General features: G+C 35.8%; 1 protein-coding gene across 2 annotated transcripts in view; it reads right to left on the bottom strand.

The window, feature by feature from the left end:
• Positions 1–12,110, bottom strand: part of LOC112320690 (transmembrane protease serine 11F) — a 66,955-nt gene extending 54,845 nt beyond the window's left edge. For both annotated transcript variants that reach the window (XM_045185651.3, XM_045185649.3), the window contains exons 1-2: positions 12,037–12,110; positions 3,330–4,495 (exon numbers count right to left, since the gene is read on the bottom strand). The gene's annotated coding sequence lies outside the window, so the exon portion shown is untranslated. The remainder of the gene's footprint in view (positions 1–3,329; positions 4,496–12,036) is intronic.
• Positions 12,111–18,948: the final 6,838 nt, after the last annotated feature.

The raw sequence follows: 18,948 nt of genomic DNA on the forward strand, positions 1-18,948 counted from the left end.
GACGTTACTGAAAATATTTTAAGTACAAATTGTTTAATTCTTGAAAAATTTTGCAAATTCTTTTGTTACCCTCTCATATCTATAGTTTATGAATTATCTTCATTTGTGATCATTTCAACCTTAGTTCTCTATAAAGAATAGTTCTTATAGATAAATGGCTTAATAACATCTGTGTAACCTTTTTTATATGGTTGAGAATGTCTACAAATAAGTTCCTGGGGTTGTATGGTAGTAACTGATTGACAAACACTTATCATCTTAAAAAAACAAAACAAACTTGAGCCTGATCTCCAACCTGATGAGCATGTGAATGCTAGATGGTAGGAGAGGCTATAAGGGAAAAATTATAATAACACAAACTTCTTAATGCCAAGTATCCTTCCACCAAAAGAAGCTATCTTTACAATTCCCTGAGTGTAGTGATAGCATCAAAATCAAATAACAAAATCACAGGTGGCCCAATAACATGCCAAAGAGACACACAAGGAAGGGTTTCCCTGGGACTTCATAAAGAATGTATGTGCTTCTTCATCATCACAAAGATCAGATAATTAATGCCCTGTATCCCTGAATGGCCAATTAATAAGAAATGGCCAAACTCATGAACAGGAAAAATAAACCATATTAAAAAGTCTTCTGAAGAGCATATTTAACATCATCATGCAAAATGATGGGGGTCATCACTCATGACTAGATGAGACTGCATTTCTTCCATACTGATTTCCCTACATTAAACTGATAGCTGGGAAGTCTATATCTGGGGTTTTGATTCATCTCCCAAGTAAATGCTTCCACTTGACCAGGAATATTCTTCCCCAAGAACTGTTGCATTTCTTGAACCCAAGGAGTCATCATTTCTCATTCTCCTCTCTGTCTTTGGACTATGATCATTTTCCAAGTCATTCTGTACTTTGCACTATTAATTGTCAGAGGGACAGCTGGCATCTTGCTGGACCACAGATAGAAGTTCCATGATGAGCATTGCCAAAATGCTTTTGTACAATTAATCTGTTTCATTTGGGGAGCTAAACTAGTAGTAAAACTAGTTTAACTTTAACTAGTAGCACAACTCTATAGACTTGGCCATATAGGGTATATACTTACTTAAGACTATGATGAGGATACTAGTTGGAAATGGAAAAGCTAAAACCATTTCATGTAGGAAAGTCAGCCAAGGTGTTGGAAGAATGATGGGAATTGACCACTGGAACCCTAAAACACTGACCCAGCATACCCTGATATTTCTTTACCAGACATGTGAACTGAATCTTTTATAGGCATATAGCTAGATTAGTTTTTAAAATAGAGAAAAGTAACTGTTTACAAAGAAAATCTGTGAGAATACCCAAGATGTACAAAAAACAAAGAAACAAATATTCTTTCTCCCTCTTTTTTCCTGGAGGAGAAGTAGGAGCATGATCAGTGAGCTGGGTGGCAGTGATCAGAGCTGACTGCCACCTCACGGTTGTGTATCTGAGCAATGGGAATAATATTTCTCCACCTCATTTCCTAAATGGATGGATAAATGGATAGATAGATAAGATAAATTTCAGGGATTGGACTAGGTCCTAGATCCATGGGTATGTTTCAGTTAGATTTATTTACATTACTGTAAAATTTATTTGTATATTATGTGTGTACACTTTTCTAAGGAAATTTTCATCAGATTCATCATAGGCTCTATGATACAAGACATATTAAGGACTATTGAAACAGATGATCATTGAGGTCCTGTTTATGGATTGTATCCTATTGTCCTAAGTGTAGTACCCAATCTGCCACTGATCTGATGCTCTGATAGTTATTTATTTGCTTGACAGTTTATCTGGAAACCTCAGGAGAAAGTACATAGGGAAGGCTGTTTATGTGCAAAAAAGTTGTTTCCAAATTTTCAGGACAGTCTTGATAATGTTTGTATGCCTGTACTGTTTCCTTTTCTTTCTTCCTCCCTTTCTCTTTTTTTTTCTCTTTCTTTCCATACATGCAACTGCACTGCCTTATGTGACTAAAAATTAATGACCCAGACGCCAGAAGAAAATTCAAGGAGAAGCAGGAAGAGGAGAGGCCAGAGAAAGAGAAGGAGAAGACAGAGAAGAAGAAGCAGAGAAAGAAAGAGAAGCAGAAGGAGGAAAGATAGGAAGGAAAGGAAAAGCAAAAAAGAAACAATTCAATTTAGATTACAACAGATGTATTATTTCTTTAGCCATATAGTTAAGAGTTTTAATAATATCCTTAATGAGGGTGCAATACAAATTTATATAAAGATTTTGCCATTTATCTTATATGGTTATACTTTTTATTTTAAAATAACGGAGTAGTTATATTTTCAAAGTATAGTTCTCTTTTCAAAGTATGTGGTCCTCCAAAAATAATCAAATCACTTTGTCATTTTTTTAGAAATTTTCAAACAAAGAATCTTTCTAGAAATTGGACTCTTTATTTATTCATGCGTAGTCATTACATAATGCTTATTGAGTATATACTATGTGCCAAACAGTGTGTTAATTGCTGAGCACACTATAGCAAAGATTAATTGCTGTCTGCAAAGACCTTATAATTGATCACAGAAGGCCACATCGAGCAGATAATCACAGTAAAGTATGTTGTGATAGCAGGTGTACGATTTGCTACAGGAGCTTACCTGACCAGTACAGTGAAGATTCCAGGATTCAGAGAAGCCAAACAAGCAGCACTTCCTGTCAGCAATATTCACACACAGTTTTATTTCATTCTATATTTGAATTAGTTTAAGTGTTACTGACCTTGCATCTCATATGGTGCCAAATTAAATAGTCCGTATTCTCCGTAAAAGCTTTGTGGAATATATGAATGTGATTCTATAGAATATTTCAAAGACATATCTAATTTATTCATTTTCATAATATTTCAACTCATTTCTAGCCCCCTTTTAATAATTAGTAATAAAAAATGGGAGAGAAGTAGGAAGGAATTTTTACCCAAGGCTTTGTTTTATATATTAGGTACAAAAAAGCTAAAGGATGCATAGCAGGTTCTAGAAAAAGAAATCTAGTTTTCTAGTGTCAGACTGTATTTATAGCTTCAAATTATGCATTGTTCCCTGACATTCTTTTAACTCATGTCCACGGGCCATGCATGTATGTTCTTTGGCTAATCCTTTCACCTTCTTTCATCCAGTTTTTAGTTACTTCATATGCTTCCATTTTAACTCTGTTCAAATTTTGTTCTCTCTACTGAGCCTTAAGTGAATGATTAGGCATTTCAATTTATTGTTTAGAAATGCAATTCCATTCAATTAAAAAAAGTCTTGGAAGATTTGTAAAGACATTTGTGTAGTTTGAAAAGCTTACCTCAATTTTTCTCAAAGTGTGAATCACGGTCTCGCATCAAGTCCTGAGATGTCGTGGGCTGCTGATGTCAAAACAGGTCTCATTTGCTGTTTCACTGTGTTGACGTTTGCACTCGATGGAGCAAAAGCCGTGTGGTCAGAGCTGCTGGTACTGCAGTGTGAACCAAAGCCGTGGCACAGAACTGCACCAGGAGTCATACTAATCCTTTTTGCTTTCAAATACTCCAGAAAAAAACTCCAGTTTCACTTAAGAATATTCTTGATGAAGCAGTAAAGAATATTAATTTTATTTATCTTGATTGTTAGGTACAGATCTTCTTAAATATGCTAGCCAGCAAAACTGAAAGCTTGCATAAACACTGGGCACACTGAGCTCCAACAGTTGTCTTAAAGAAGGTTCTCGGACATTTGAATGGAAAGCTGTCATAGCTACTCTTTAATATATATATCAGCACTTTTACTTGAAAGAGCGACTGACTGACAAACTAATTATGATTATTTAGGTTTGGTTCTCTGGCAGACAGTTTATTAAAAATTAATTAAATGAGCCTATCACTTTAATAAAAACAAAGAGGTGTATTTAACATATGCGATTAGTATGTGACTTATTCAAGAACTAAAATCTGGTTTCTTAATCAAATACTCTTTTCAGTATACTATTTATTCTCTACTGATCTCCACTTTCTGATAATGTGAAATCTTTGTTTTTGAGTACAAAATACTGAGTTACAGTGTCACAGCCATTCCAGAGACCTAAGCCCACGTGCTTTGAAACGTGCACCCACTCATTCAATCGACTAGGAGGGCCCGATTTTATTGTCAGTGTTTTGAGGCATTAAATTAGATGTGAAAAGGCTGAATGCTGTAAATTAAATCTGGAAATGTAGCTTAATTTTACAGGCAGTATTTTCCTAGTTACTGATATGTTTTACAAAAAAATTATTGTGATGATTTGGGTAACGTTGCTAAACTGGAGCCGCTGGGAGATCATGGATAAATGGTATTTGATGAGCCACGATCTGCGAACATGCTGAAGTTTATACCAAAAGTGACATTAAAGACTCGTAATCTTCAGGGTTTCCTATATTCCTTCTCTCACTTTCTTCCTTTTGTCTTTTTCATTGTTTTCTTCTTTGTCTTCTCTACTCCTCCCCCTTCCCATCAAACCTAAAATAAATTTTCTCATTTTAAAATAATATCATATTTATTTAATAATTATATGTCACCAGTTTTCATATATAAAAATTATCTTAGGCTTATATAATATGTCTCTTTTTATTTGGCATATCTTTGCAATATTTTGTCTTCTTTTTAAAATGTGTATAGCTCTCTCTACATGAGTCTTAAGACCATCATTAGTTATATTGTATACTTTTCGGTTTTTTGAAAGAAATAATTTTATTATTTTCAGTTGGCTAATATTAATAGAGTTATTAAGTTTGGTACATTTACTTCCTAAATCAAGTCACTTTGAAATCTTTTAATAGTTTGGCAGTTTTCTCCTTAATTAGCTTGGATTTTCTTTGTAAAAATAGTACTTTTGCCACCAGCCTTTCAATAGTTACATGTCCTCTTACAATTTCCTGTCACATCATATTATCATAAGCTTACAGAAAACTGTTAAGTAATATTTAAATCTCTCCTTTCAACAATGAGAAAAACCATGGCTCAGAGTAAGTAACCTATGTTAATACCAGCTAGTTTAAAAAGTATACATAGTAACCTGTAACCAAATTCTATAATCCCTATTGAAACAAGTTTAAGGTCATTTTTTCAGTTGATATGAAGTAATGGAATGATAATTGAGGTAGAAAAAAAATAAATCATTGTCTTTTAAATCTTTACCTAAGTGATTTTGATAAAATTTTAGTTGTTTATAATAAATTTCTGAAAATTTTATGATAATAATTAAATCTCTGTTTACAACTGGTCTCTATCCTATACCAAAAATGTAGGTAAGAGAGAATTACTTGGAATGTTTGAGATGTGTCATTAAGCTAATTAGGCGTGAAATAGTGCACTCACTGGAGATAAACAAAACGTATGGTTGAAAAGGGAATGGAGATTGATAAACTTCAGTGCCATGTAAACTTGGAATGTAGTAAGAAATTGGCCAGCATTGAATGACAATAATAAGTACATATTTAGGTGGGGCACATGGGTGGGGAGAAGACAGATGTGGCCCAGGTCAGGGCCAGACTCGGGAAGAGGAACTCTAGTTGGGGAGTCTTTGGGTGACACCTAGCCCTCAGCCTGGATATTGGCTTTGAGGGGACTATTATCTATTATCTCTATTGGCTATACCCACTCGTGCAGAGGTCAAAATCAGCTCCTTAGTTTCTGTTTCCCCCCCACCGCAATGTCAGAAGTCCAGTTTAGGTCCAATGTTTAAATTGTAGCTAATTCACAGGATCCCAGGGGAACTACTGAATTTATTCTAGTATCGTGGTAGGTCTAATTTGGATGTCTAAGGATCAATTTAGAGAAATATTTTTTAAATTAGTGCCATTACCTGTTGGTATTAAAGATCACTGTTTTATTACACATGTATGTGTATCTCTGTGTGTAACCCCAATATCAACCAGGAAAAATGCAGTGCCCACAAGGATAACTTTAGAACATGATGTGAGAGGGAGGGTGGGAGTGGGGCTAGCGGGAGTAGTCCATCCCCAACATGGAGAAATATTTTATCAATGATGTTTGGTATTGCTGGTGCGTGGTGACCAAATTTAATCGGATTCCTTTCGCTTTTAAATTGTTCACAGCAATGTACCCCACCTGTTTCTTGCATGCAGCATAGACTGTGTGTAGAACCCCTGCCTCCAGCCTCAGTGTGCCATTGCTCTAGAGCAGCGGTGCAAGTCCCAAGTTGTTACATAGCAGGCTCCCTTTTGTCAGGATCAATAAAGATAACAAACCACTTATGAATAAAATGTGAGCCACTGCAAAACTTCAGTCACAGTTAAAGGAAGAAAGTATTAGAGGAAATTCCTATCCTGATTTTTTCTGAAGTGTAATTTATTAGAAGACTCCCTTTTTCCTAGCAGCTAAGGAAAACAGAGTTCTTAAAGAGTTCTGGAAAGCTAATCATACAATGATTATGCTTAAAAAATGTTTCTTTTACTTCTAAGGTGAAAATAAAGAGAGTGAAGAATTACAGTTAGAACTTCCAAAAGTTATGTATAATGTAAAAATGAATTATAGTTTTAAATGCAATGAAACTAATCAGTCAGTGAATTTTAATTAGGCACCTAATACCAGATACTAAAAGACATTTCAGAAGCAAAAGTTTCCAGTTTTTGGTCTTTATGATTTAAATGCAGTTGAAGAGGTGAAACTAGAACACATGAGACAATAGCAATGAACAAAAAAATGCATATCGTGAGAGACAGATTATGTGCCACAGGTTCCAAGTGTCAGAGAGGTGTACCGGAGGAGAAGGCACAGTTCCGGAATAATTTACCACTGCTGCTGAGCAATCGATGGGGTGAGAAAGATGAGGAGGATATAATGTATACTGAGTGATTACTCTTGTTAGATACTTTTCCTGGTCATCTGCATTCATTTTCCCATTTGCTACTCACAACTATTCTAAATGATAAATACCATTTGCACCTTTTTTAAAAAAGGTGGAGAAATTGAGGCACAGAGAAATTAAGTGACTTCATTAAAGGCACAAAGTTAGTGGCAGAACAAAAATTTAAATGAAAGTAGCCGGTTCCTAGGAACCGCACTTTAAACTGCTGTCATAAACTACCAGGGGTTTCACTAAGGAAGTGGTAATTGGGTATGGCTTCTACCAAGTGTCATAGTTAACTTAGAGAAAAATAATAGGGAGAACAACCCAGGGGGAAGGAGGCTGTGATCACAGAAGAGAAATTACAAAGCCAGAATGAATATCACATGTTGTAGGGGTGAGAAAACGTGATTAAAGTTCATGATGTGACATATCATGGGAAATGAAATTGAAATAAATTTTATTCTTACAGGGTTTTAAATTCCATTGAACACATTATTAATGAAGTAGAAAATAGGGAGACATTAAAAGATGCTTTTACTAGTCACATGATAAAAGTCATGTTTTGGACTATTAGTTTTTAATGAGCATAAAAGTGAACTTGAAGGAGAAAAGAAGAGTCGTGGTGTTCAGATGAAAAGCTGTTACAAGCTAGGCTAGGAAGAGAAAGGAATATATGGACCAAGAGACAATTTGAAGGACTAATTATCAGAGAATAAAACTGAGGGCTGATTCAAGGATACCTTTCAAACTTTGAGTGCAGGTGTTTGGGTAGTGCCACTGATAAAGATAGTGAAACCTAGAGGCAGAAGAAATTTTGGTCTTGAGATTCCTAATTAGACTGCAAAACTCTCTGAGAGCAGGGTGGTGTCATATTTACTATTTTAGACTTAAAGTGATAGGCACGGTGCCTGGCAAATAGTAGGTAGTTAGGAAGATATTTTTTTAATACATGATTGAATGTAGTCATGATAGGGTAATGAAACAACACTTAGTAGACATCTATAGGTCTACAACTTCAGTGAGGGAGTAAAGTAAGGGTACAGATTTAGTGGTCTGAATAGAAGAGTCCTATAAAGTCATGAGAATGGATTAATTCATGAAAGATAAATTTGTTTGGAAAAGAAATCCAGAAGACCTACTATAGGAACTAACTACTTGAAGTCTTAAAGGGCTTCCTTCAATTTAAAAATCATGAAAAATGAAATAAGTGCTTATTTATAGTGTTTGTGTCATAAATTAGCCTTTTTGGATTAAATCCTGCTTGGGGAGCTTTTGTGATATGTTGATCAGTTTTGACACTTTTTTTCTTTCAATCAGGGGCTGGAACCATTTCTTTCGGGGCTGGAACCCTGCCTTGTGTGGTCTGTCTCACTCCCCAGGTGTTCCTCCCAGTTTATCTGCATGCAAATATGGGACTGCCCTGCTTGCCAGCCACCATCTTGCTAAGAGTCCTCTCTGCCTGGCTGCCCATCTCTGCCCCTCGTACCAGTCTGGATGAATGTTTCTTCTTTAACTCCTTGGTTGTCAGACTTCCATACAGTTTGATTTTCTGGCAGTTCTGCTTGTTTTTTGTTTTTAACTTTGTTGTTGTCCTTTCATCTGTGCAAGGAGGCACAGTGTGTCTACCTACACCTCCATCTTGGTCAGAAGTCGGAATGCTCAGGATTTTTTTCTTGAATCATGAACTCACCTTTACTTTTCTTTTTTAAAGGCAATAATGTACATTATTGGATTTATAAAATTATGTCTGTATTCAAAAATTATACACATAGAATGTGTTCTTAAATAATTATAGTCTGAGACAGCTGCCGTAATATGAATGTGTTCAATTTATACCTTGCTTAGCTACAGGAAAGATCAGTATGAGAAAACAAAACAAGGCCTACATTTAGAATACCTTTGGGTTTTTCCCTGACTCTTATCTTAACTAACACTAAAATATTCTTCAGCATATCTTTAAGAAATCTTACGGGGGGTACTTGTCTGTGTGTGTGTGTGTGTGAGATGATGATATTGTATGTGACTTATAGCCCTACTGAATTAATTAAAGAACGCATCATTGTTTTTCTCATAGAGCAATTATTTTGAACACATTCAAATCATGAGAAGAGTAGAAATTCACAGATAAAATGGTTTTTCACTAACATAAGAATGCCAAAATTAACAACTTGACTTAAATTTTTAATTAAGGGCCCATAATAATCAAGAGAAAAGCTAGTTATTGAGATTCTATCATTTGCCATGTGCTTTATTATATTATATAATCCATACAAGAGCACTCAGAGATAATTATTACTATCCTTCTTTAAAAGGTGAAGAGATCAATACTCAGCAGTAAAGAACAAACTCAAAGTCAGGCAGCTATTAAGTGGTAAAACCAAGATTTTAACTTATAGAGGTTTTCTTTTTCCATAGTACTATGTCAACAGTTAATTTGGAGAGAGATGTTGATAGATGTTGGCCTCATCTCTACTACCATTTTCTACATGCTCTCAGAATTTAAGCAAGGGTGTGAAGAAGTGGTATCAGTGATTGCTTATCTTTCTCACCCCTGCCTCTAATTCAAGTGTAAGAACTGTCAAATTTTAGCCAGTAAATATGGGGCCTCATAAGCTTAATCTAGTGGCTTCCTGATAGAAGGAGTTGACTCAGCCTTGACTTGACCACCATTTTCTGAAGGGTAATTTTTAAAAATTTGAATGACTCTCTTATCTCAAAGGATGTAATGCCATAGAAAAATATGATTGAAAAGAATACAGAGTATAAACCCAAATGACAAAGATCTATTGACCAATTTTAAAAATACAACCAAGATAAACAGCAGCATTAAGTAGCAAGACACAATTCTTGATACCCAGATATAGGCTGAACCCTCAGCTTTTAACCTATGAAAAGAACCAAGCAGCAAAGGAATGGAGAACCCAGCTAAGGCTAATTTAGTTTTTCAAAACAAACAAAAAATGTTCTTTGTCAGTGTAATAAGTGATACTAAAGCATTTACCACAGGACTGTCCATGCATGATTAAACAAAGCAAAGGAAGCACCATGACTCACATAGTAATTGGAGAAACTTGTGCTAGACACAAGGGGACAAGAACAAAAGGATATGTTAACTGATTCTTACTATTTTACTTTACTTCTTTAGTATAGTGTTTTAGCTCTGTTTTCTTCTCTTCCTTCAAGACAAATGTTATAGACAAGAAAACTAAAGATAGTGGGTCCTTGAGTGATGAGGAGGGTGGTGTGCGGTGGAGAATGAGGGAACCATTCCTGCATGTGTGTGGTTTTATATGTGTTGTGTAGATGATACAAGAAGAACTCAGGGTTGCAGGGAAAGCAAAAAGTATGTTAAATCCTTGAGCATTTTGTGGAAGAATTTTGACCTACCAGCTCTGATAAAAAGATTTGAAAAATTCATCTCATTGATTATCAGGTTAGACATAGGGAGAAGATCACCATGCATGTATCATTAGGGCCTATAAAGTAAGATTCCAGACAAAATGCAGGACGTCCAATAAACAATTTGAATTTCAGATAAACAATAAATAATTTTTAAAGCAAGTTATTCCATGTGATATTTTATATACTTCCACATCCAGAGCTGTATTGCCCAGGTTTGAAACCCAGCTGAGCCACTTATTTGCCAGAACGAGTAATGTTTGGGACATAGTTATACTAAAAACTTATTTTGTGTTTACTGAAGTTCAAATCTAACTGGATGTTCTTTGTTTTTATTTACTAAATCCAACAACTCTACCCCAAAGTGAAAGATTGATCTGTGAATCTATTTCTCTATTTAGAAGAATATTATCTTATTCTTCTAATATATACTTTTTCTTCTTTTAATAGTATTAGTATATATTAATTATATAAAATTTAGAAATTACATAAGATTATAAAGAAGAAAAAAATTAAAGCCACATTCTATTGCCTGGAGATAATCACTATCAGAATATTGGGTTACATCCAAATTTCTCTTCCTCTTATTCTTTTTTTTTAATTAAACATTTTTTATTGCTATTCAATTACAGTTGTCTGTATTTCCTCTTATTCTTAATATTCACAAATATAAAATTGTAGCAGTTTTTAAATCCAGAGATTCTAAACTGTTTAAAGAATTCTAATAACTTTCTGATATACTCTATTGCAAAGTCTGTGTGTGTGTGTGTGTCTTTATTTTGTAATAATTTATGGGCAGAGTTCACTGCCTCAGTTGTTGTTACAGTTCTGCCAATGCTTAGGCTGGAGAATTAATATTTTTGCAGATGCTGCAGGGACAGATCTAGAGACAGGTGGGCAAGCTGTCTTTCACCACCGTCTCAGCTGTGCCTCTGTACGGAGACCTTCCCCTCTCCTGGGTGTATGAAAACTCTACACTACCTTTGCAACTTTTCTATAAACCCAAAACTGTCCAATATAAAATTTTAGCTAAAAAGTTGATCAAAAAGAAAAAAATTGTGATCTTGCCAAGAGCAACAAGATTAAGTTCAATTATACCAATTGAAAATGAGGTTGATAAAATTATAAATTTTGATTACCTAACAAATGAGTTTTCATAAAAGCAAGCTGAAAATCTTTATGATAAATTGAGACAGTAAGTTAGAAAATATTACCACCTATTATATTATCTAAATTATGGCATCAAAATATATTTTTGCAATTTATTAGTTTATAAGCTTACTCATGCACCATCAATAATCCTATTATGTTTTACAAGTAATAAATGTTTTAGAGTAAAAGCTTAAGGGATTTCACATTTTCACATTTCCCTAGACTCTGCAAATTGTATAGCTGGCTTGTTCCTATATCATAGGGTTATTAGAAAGTTAAATGGATTATCTGTGTTAAGCACTTAGCTTACTACCTGCTACATAGGAGGTGCTTAATAAGTAATAAAAATTGTTATGAAGATATCGATCCTCAAGAACAATTATTCTTCAGAGAATGTTCGTAACATCTCAGTTGAATTTTTAACTAACTCAAAGCAAAACTACTTTAAGATCCAAGCAACTGGTGTTACTGCTAGTTATGTAGAAAGTTACTGACATGTATATTTGCATGTAAAATTAAATATCTGAGAAGGAAAAAAGGTATGACAAAATATAATTCATAAGCATTTTCTGATTTAACCAAGATTTGCTGCTTTCCTGTACTGAGGATGTTCGGTACTGTTTCCTTTAATACTCACAATGCTGCAAAGTGTACGCCATTATTCTTGTCAAGCTGGGAGGTAAGCTGAGGTAGCAGGGAGGTTGAGTAAACTTCTCAAGCCACAGTATGAGTAACAGAATTTGGATTGGAATCCAGTTTTTCTTATTCCCAAGTAGTTTTCTTTCCATTACCTCATTGTGTCTCACATTTCCCATTGTGCAGGCACTATTAGCTCTGGTTACCATTTCCTTACTGTGGTGAGTACTTTTCCTAGGGTCAAATCCTATTCACCCAGCTTAAAAGGATTGGCAACAGCTTTAAATTGTAGAAACGGAATCTTTGTGAACCTACTTATAATTATTTGATTGAGAGACAAAGGAGAACAGAAGAGAGAATCATATGTACTGGGCCCCAAGAAAGTAAAGGAGAAATACGAGAACCATGACACATTTCCTGACTAACTTCTGTGCTTCAGAGGTGACAGATGGTATAGTGGGTGGAAGGGAGTTATACATGCAACTATTCAAGTCACTAGCACTGAAAATATCTTACCTGATGTGCAAGAGGTGGAGCTTAGGATTTTTTTTTAGGTACTGACATATCAGAAATAATTTTGATGTAGCAATAGGTGAGTATATGGATAAACAGGTTATCCCGTGGGCAACTAATTGTTTATGTGCGTGCTGTCGTGATTTATATTAACACATACTATTCATGGCCAAATATCCAGAGCAAATTTGCTAATGTACTATGTTTGAATAGCAGCCTGACTTGAGAGAAGAAAAAAGCACATCATGACCACTATTTCTATTTCTCTCATGGGAAGAAAATTAAGTGAAGATAACCCTATCAAACTCTCAGGAGAGGGAAGTTCAGACACATAAAATACTTCAGCGGAGCTATCAACTTTGGTCCTGTAATTAGTGGTCACCTAATTGACATGTATCTGCAGATGTCAGAATATCAAAGAAAAAGACAGGGGATCAAATGATGTGACATTTATATTTAAAATCCCAGTGTCTCCTGACATAATGCTACATATTAAGTACTTTGGGTCACGTCAAGTTCCTCATCAAATGTTCAGGATATCCTTGGATGACCTGCTTGCTTAATACACAAGCACAGGTCTCGTTTCTATTCCACCTTTAAGCAATCTCATGACACGTGCTTTGTCCTGTGGTAGCTGAGGTTGCAGGAGTTCAAAATGTATTATCACTTGAATGACTACGTATTCAAGTGACAACACACATTACCTCATTTTAAATAATATGTTAGAGGTTTAACCTGTCTTGGTTTAGGGGAAGCTCTGATTAATGTCTTTATCATTTGCACATTGAAATGAATAGTTATGCCACCCAAAAGCATTGTTCTTCCAGATGTTTAAGCTGCAGCCTTTTAGAGCAATGACTCATTTCCCTCTTATGTGTCTGATAATTGGGCAATTCTCCTGTGGCACCTCTTTTATTAGTAAGAAATTCTCATTTCAGCAAAGAGCCAATGATGACTATTAAGAGGAAGTAAAGGACCCTTCTGATATTATTCTAGTTTAAATTATTTGTTGAGAAAATGAAAATGGCTGCATTAACATAATCAATTCATTAGCCTTCATTGTGACTGTGTTTATTTATTCGGCAAATATCTACTAAAGGCCCACCATGCAGAGACACTAGCCTACATGCAGAAGTGATGGTAGTGAATACAACAAAGACCTTTCCATCGTGGTAGGTTATAATCAAGGAGTGGAGTAAACAAAGAGATAGTATAACCCCAGGTTATGTTCAGTGCTGTGAAGCAAATTAAAGCAGAATAAGTACTAGAGAGCGAAGCAGGAATGGGACTACTTTAAGTAGTGAAATGAAGAAATATCTCTGTGAGGATGTGAGATTTAAGTTAAGACCTGAAGAACAGAATTATTTGATAAATCTAAAATATCTGTTAATTTAATGGCTCTTTAAATAAAACTGGATTATTTCAATAGCAATTATATGTACTTAAAGTGACAGGTAATGTATATTCAGTTTAAAGTATTGTTTGGAGCACCAATGTACGTGAGGATTCCTTGTGATCACTACACATCCCACTCCTTCCCTTAGGGCTCCAAAGCTGGGAGTCACTCCTCTAGATCAGCCCCGTATACCCAGTCCTATCCCTCCACTCCTTCATGTGCACTTCTTTCTCAGTGAGCTCAAATTTCCATGTTCATTGCTTTGTTCAAGTTCATTATTCCCTTTACCTGAAATGCCAGCCTTTTCCCACACTCTCTACCTGTCCAAATTCTCCCTTTTCATCAAAGCCTAGCTTCTATAACAACAGATCATCTTGTGGTGGGGAGAGGGGTGGGGTTACTGTGAGCTAAGCACTGTTTTAAATGCTTTATATTTATTATGTTACATAGGAGCCTTAATACTATTTCTATTGCTACTTTGTAGACAAGGACATGGGCACTTGGGGAGTTTAAGAAACATGCCTAAGTTCACAGGCTGGACAATGGCAGGGACAGGATTCCAACACAGGTCTGATGACTCCAATGTCTCTGTGCTTTAAACTCTCCAGTGAGCCTTCCCAGAACATTCGGGGGCAATTTTCCCATCTTCATATTATCCTACCTTATAGGATGCTTTCAGAAAGCATGCTTCTCAACTTGGCCCCGCCTTGCTTTGTCTACTAGTATTTCATATACAGGGGTAGGCCAAAGCAGATTAATAATAATTATAAATAATATAATCATTAATAAACAAATAATAATACAGGACTAACTCCATGTTTCACATACTCACAATTGTAAACCTACTTTTTCCCACCCATGTTTTAGTTTATGCTTCCCCAGTTTATAGGCAAGGACCATATTTTCTGGTTCTTAACCAGGTTCAATAATGGTGTTGACTATTCTGAACACATGTAGATTCAGAAAGTACTTGTTGATTAATCACTAAACACACAGCTAATTTTTATTAACTTTTTCCCTGTTTGGTAAATCAGTAAATTTAACAAAGGCCTCTCATCTACTTTCTTGCCTCCACAATTTCTTCAATGTTCTCTGCTTAAGAATGGCCTAACTAGTGTAGTTCTACAAAAAGGCTAAAAGCTCAGTTATACCTCCAGTCCCTTTTGTCTGTTTATCCCTTTGCATGGTATGCCTTAGTACAGGAAATATTTTTCGATGGCCTAAAATACTCCAGCTTTTAAACTGAGCTAAAGTCATCTCCTCTCAGAAGAACTGCCTAATCTACTGGAAGTTTTAGGTGGTCCCTGTGGGCTTCTGCAACCATGACTACATTATACTGTTATAAAACCCAGCACTTTATTTTGAATTATGTATTTGTTTATTTGTCTCCATGTGAGCTCTAAGAAAATATGGATTGTTTCTTACTTATCTTTATGAGAATTTACCACATAGTACTTGGCAGAGGGTGATCCTTAGTAAATGTTTGTAGAATAAATGAATATATCAAGCAATAAACATTATTTTATCCCAGGTATCTAAAATGCAACCATTCTAAGTTCTGGAAAAGAGTCTAAAACCAGGGCAAAGAGATAACAAATCGGTTGTTTTGTGAAGTGCAATCCTATGCTAGCCAACTCTCAATTACTTTCGTGAAAGGTTCTATGTCTTTAAATTTATGAACTGCATTTATAAACAAATTTGGAGGAATGTGGAAAAGGAAAACAGACTGACATTTTGTAAACAAAATAGCTATTAAATTAGCTAAAGTTTTCCCCCTTTGACTAGCTAATAGCTTCTTTGCCTGATATAATATGCCTGCTAGAAATGCTCAGGATACATTCACAAGTGGATTGTTTCATATCAAAAAGAGATATTCCACTGCACTATCTGCTGATTCTGTAATTGGAAAGTTGTGCTCATTTCTGTTAACCACATTTGAAGAAGAGTACTCAGAAATGGAAAGTGACCCCTAGGATGGTCCAGAGTGTGGAGCTTATATAAGCGCTTGATGAAGGAACAAGGTTTGAAAGGAAAATTTGAAGAGCTTCTCGATGAGCCACCAGGAGCAGAGGAATTGATTTTAATTCTGTGTCACTCCTGAGGACAAAGCTAGGGCAAATAAGTGCACTCTCACATTTCTCAGCCCCCTGAGCATTAGAAAGGGCCATCAGAGGAGTTCTGGCTAATGATCTAGGAGCATTAGTGGATATATTTTTGGTTCTGCTAACAGATCTATTGACAGCTCTCTCTTCCCCTGCCGTGGAGATGGTGGAAGCCACATGTTCACATGGATGCAACAAGACAAAAGCAGCCTGCATTACAGACCCAAGCAGCTGCCTTGGGGAGAGTTTACTAGTGGAAATAGTATATGAGTGAAAAATAAATGTTGACGTGTTAAGCTATGGAGATGTAGGTGTGTGTTACCCCAGGTGCATGTATTAACCTATCCTGACTAATAATACATCATGGTGTTTGACAAAGTGTCTTTTGGATGCCCTTTGCAAGCACCTCCACCCCTTCACCAGGAAGTCTTTTCCTGGCTTCCTCTTGTTCATCTTATAGGACTTATCTCAGCTTTGATTGCCCCCACCTCCCTTTCTGAATTAGTTGGCTCTTCCACATACTTATATCATACATAACTATAGGGATGGATGATTATTGGATGTTTATGGATTGATGCAATTATTTTGTGGATATTGGTAATGTACACTTCCCTTTAGAACAATTAGTATAGATCAGTGGTTTTAAAAGCTCAGTCTGCACACCCCTGAGGGCCTCCGAGACCCTTGCAGGGGGTCTGCTAAATCAAACCAATGGTACGAACGCAATGGCGGCTAAAACTGCTGGCACCTTAGCAAATCAAGACAGTGGCATCAGACTATACCAGGAGTCATTGTACTATTGTATTCTTCACTGCCACACACTCGTGGGGCTAAAGATCTCACTTCATTTAAGAATTCCATGGTTGAAACATTAAGAATTGTAAGCCGTATAAAATTTTCATGTTGAGTACATGTCTTCAGTAATATTCGGAATGACGAAATGAGAAATACAAATAAGCACTTTTGCTGCATACTGAACTAAAGTGGCTGTCCTGAGAGAAAGCACTCGAACAATTGTATGGCTTGCACACTAACCTCACCACTTTTGTCACAAAAGAACATTTTATTTGAAAGAAATGACTGGCAAATGATAGCTACTTAGAATTGGCATTTGGCAGGCATGATCTTGAAATGAATAATGGAAGCTCATCAAAAGTGAAACAACTGACAATATGCATTGCTGATGACAAAATTTGAGACTTGTCATGAAAATTAGAATTCTGGTAAATTTATATGTGCTTTTGTGAATGTGACAGTACCCGCACACTCAAAGGCTTTATAATGGGATCAGTTCTGATATTAATGTGTTATTTTTGATATTATATTTTTAAAAGTGTCAACATTTGGAAAATCTGCATAACTAAATGACTGATAAATACTGTTACAAAATCATGCATGGATAAAAGTTAAACATTCAAAAAACAAGACAGACTAATGGACTTTTAAGTAACAGAACACAAAAAGTGCATTGATATGGCTGAATTGGGAAGAAACTGCCATTTGTTGGATATTGAAGTATTTTCAAGGGAGAATTCCTAAAAATGCTATTCACATGCTCTTCCCCTTTTCAACTACATTCCTGTGAAATTGCAGACTTTTTTCATATACTTCAACCAAAACAAGAGATTGAATAAAGAATCAGATATGAGAATCCAGGAGTCTTCTATTAAGCCAGATATTTAAAACTCATTTGCAAAACTTTACAACAATACCACTTTTCTCATTTTTTTCTTAGAAAATATATCTATTTCTTGAATAAGAATGTTGTTATGTTCACATGTAAAAAGTTTATTATTTTAAGTAGATTATTTAAAATATTTTCAGTGTTAATTTTTAGTATAATAATTATTAACAGATATAGCCTATGTAAACAAAAGCTCTTTGGAGCTCAAAGGTTGAGAACCACTACTATTGAAAATCTAGGATCGAGGCTCAGGACTTGGCAAAGTGAACACTGTAGACTGGCTGCCCCAGTATAGAGAGTGAGCACCTTCACGTCCTCAGCCTTTGTGCCACTTAGTTATAACAAGCCCTTCAATCTTGTTTCAGGATAAAACCTGTCCCCGAAGAAAGTGGCAAAACTCTCACTATGCCAGGTTCCCAAGTGCAGGACAGAGTTCCTTTAAACAGCCTGATTCAGCTTCCATGAACCCACACTCCCTGTGCCAGGGCACTGCCGCCCTTTGCTCCCACACTATTACACACCCCAGAAGCTAGAGAGCGACAGAAGGACCCTCTCAACTACTTCATCAATCCAATAGTAAAACTTACAGATTTTTAGTTGAAAGAAAATAGTAAGAGGCTACTTCGTGCTGCAAAAAGTCAACTATTGTTTTGAAACTGTGAGGCTGTCTGAGCAGGCTCATTTGTAAAAGAGCATATAGCCACACGAAATAGGTAGTACATGTGTAGGAGAGTTGGGGAAATAAAATCAAAGAGGAAAAAAGTGAAAGCCCAGCAGAGCAAAGGCAACAATGGAAAGATCTGTCTTAAGCCTCCACAAAGGTTCTCTCCGGAGGATGCTGAGGGCCCAAGTCATCTTCTCTCCCAGAAGAGCAGTCTTTTTTTTTTAAGAGGAACACATGACACAAATTCAAGTTTTATTTTTTTGTTGTTGCTTTTCTTTTGACAGAACCAAACATTTTTTGAGAAAATGAGGAAGCCAAAAAAATGCATGTATTATGGAAAGCAAGGCCTCAAAGGATACCATCAGGTCATAAAAGAGCAAACTAACAAATCTGACAAACATATTAGCAGATCTAGAGAGGTATGTGGAAAGTCTTGTGACTAAGAAAAAATGATTAAAGAAAAAAAATGGGCAGCTAAAAACTGAAAAGATAAGTCCAGTCGGTTACAGAACCTGCCACCAGCTGAGGGCATTGTCACGGGCCTAACCAAAGGA

Source organism: Desmodus rotundus, chromosome 4, assembly GCF_022682495.2.
Source record: "Desmodus rotundus isolate HL8 chromosome 4, HLdesRot8A.1, whole genome shotgun sequence".
Lineage (NCBI taxonomy): Eukaryota > Metazoa > Chordata > Mammalia > Chiroptera > Phyllostomidae > Desmodus > Desmodus rotundus.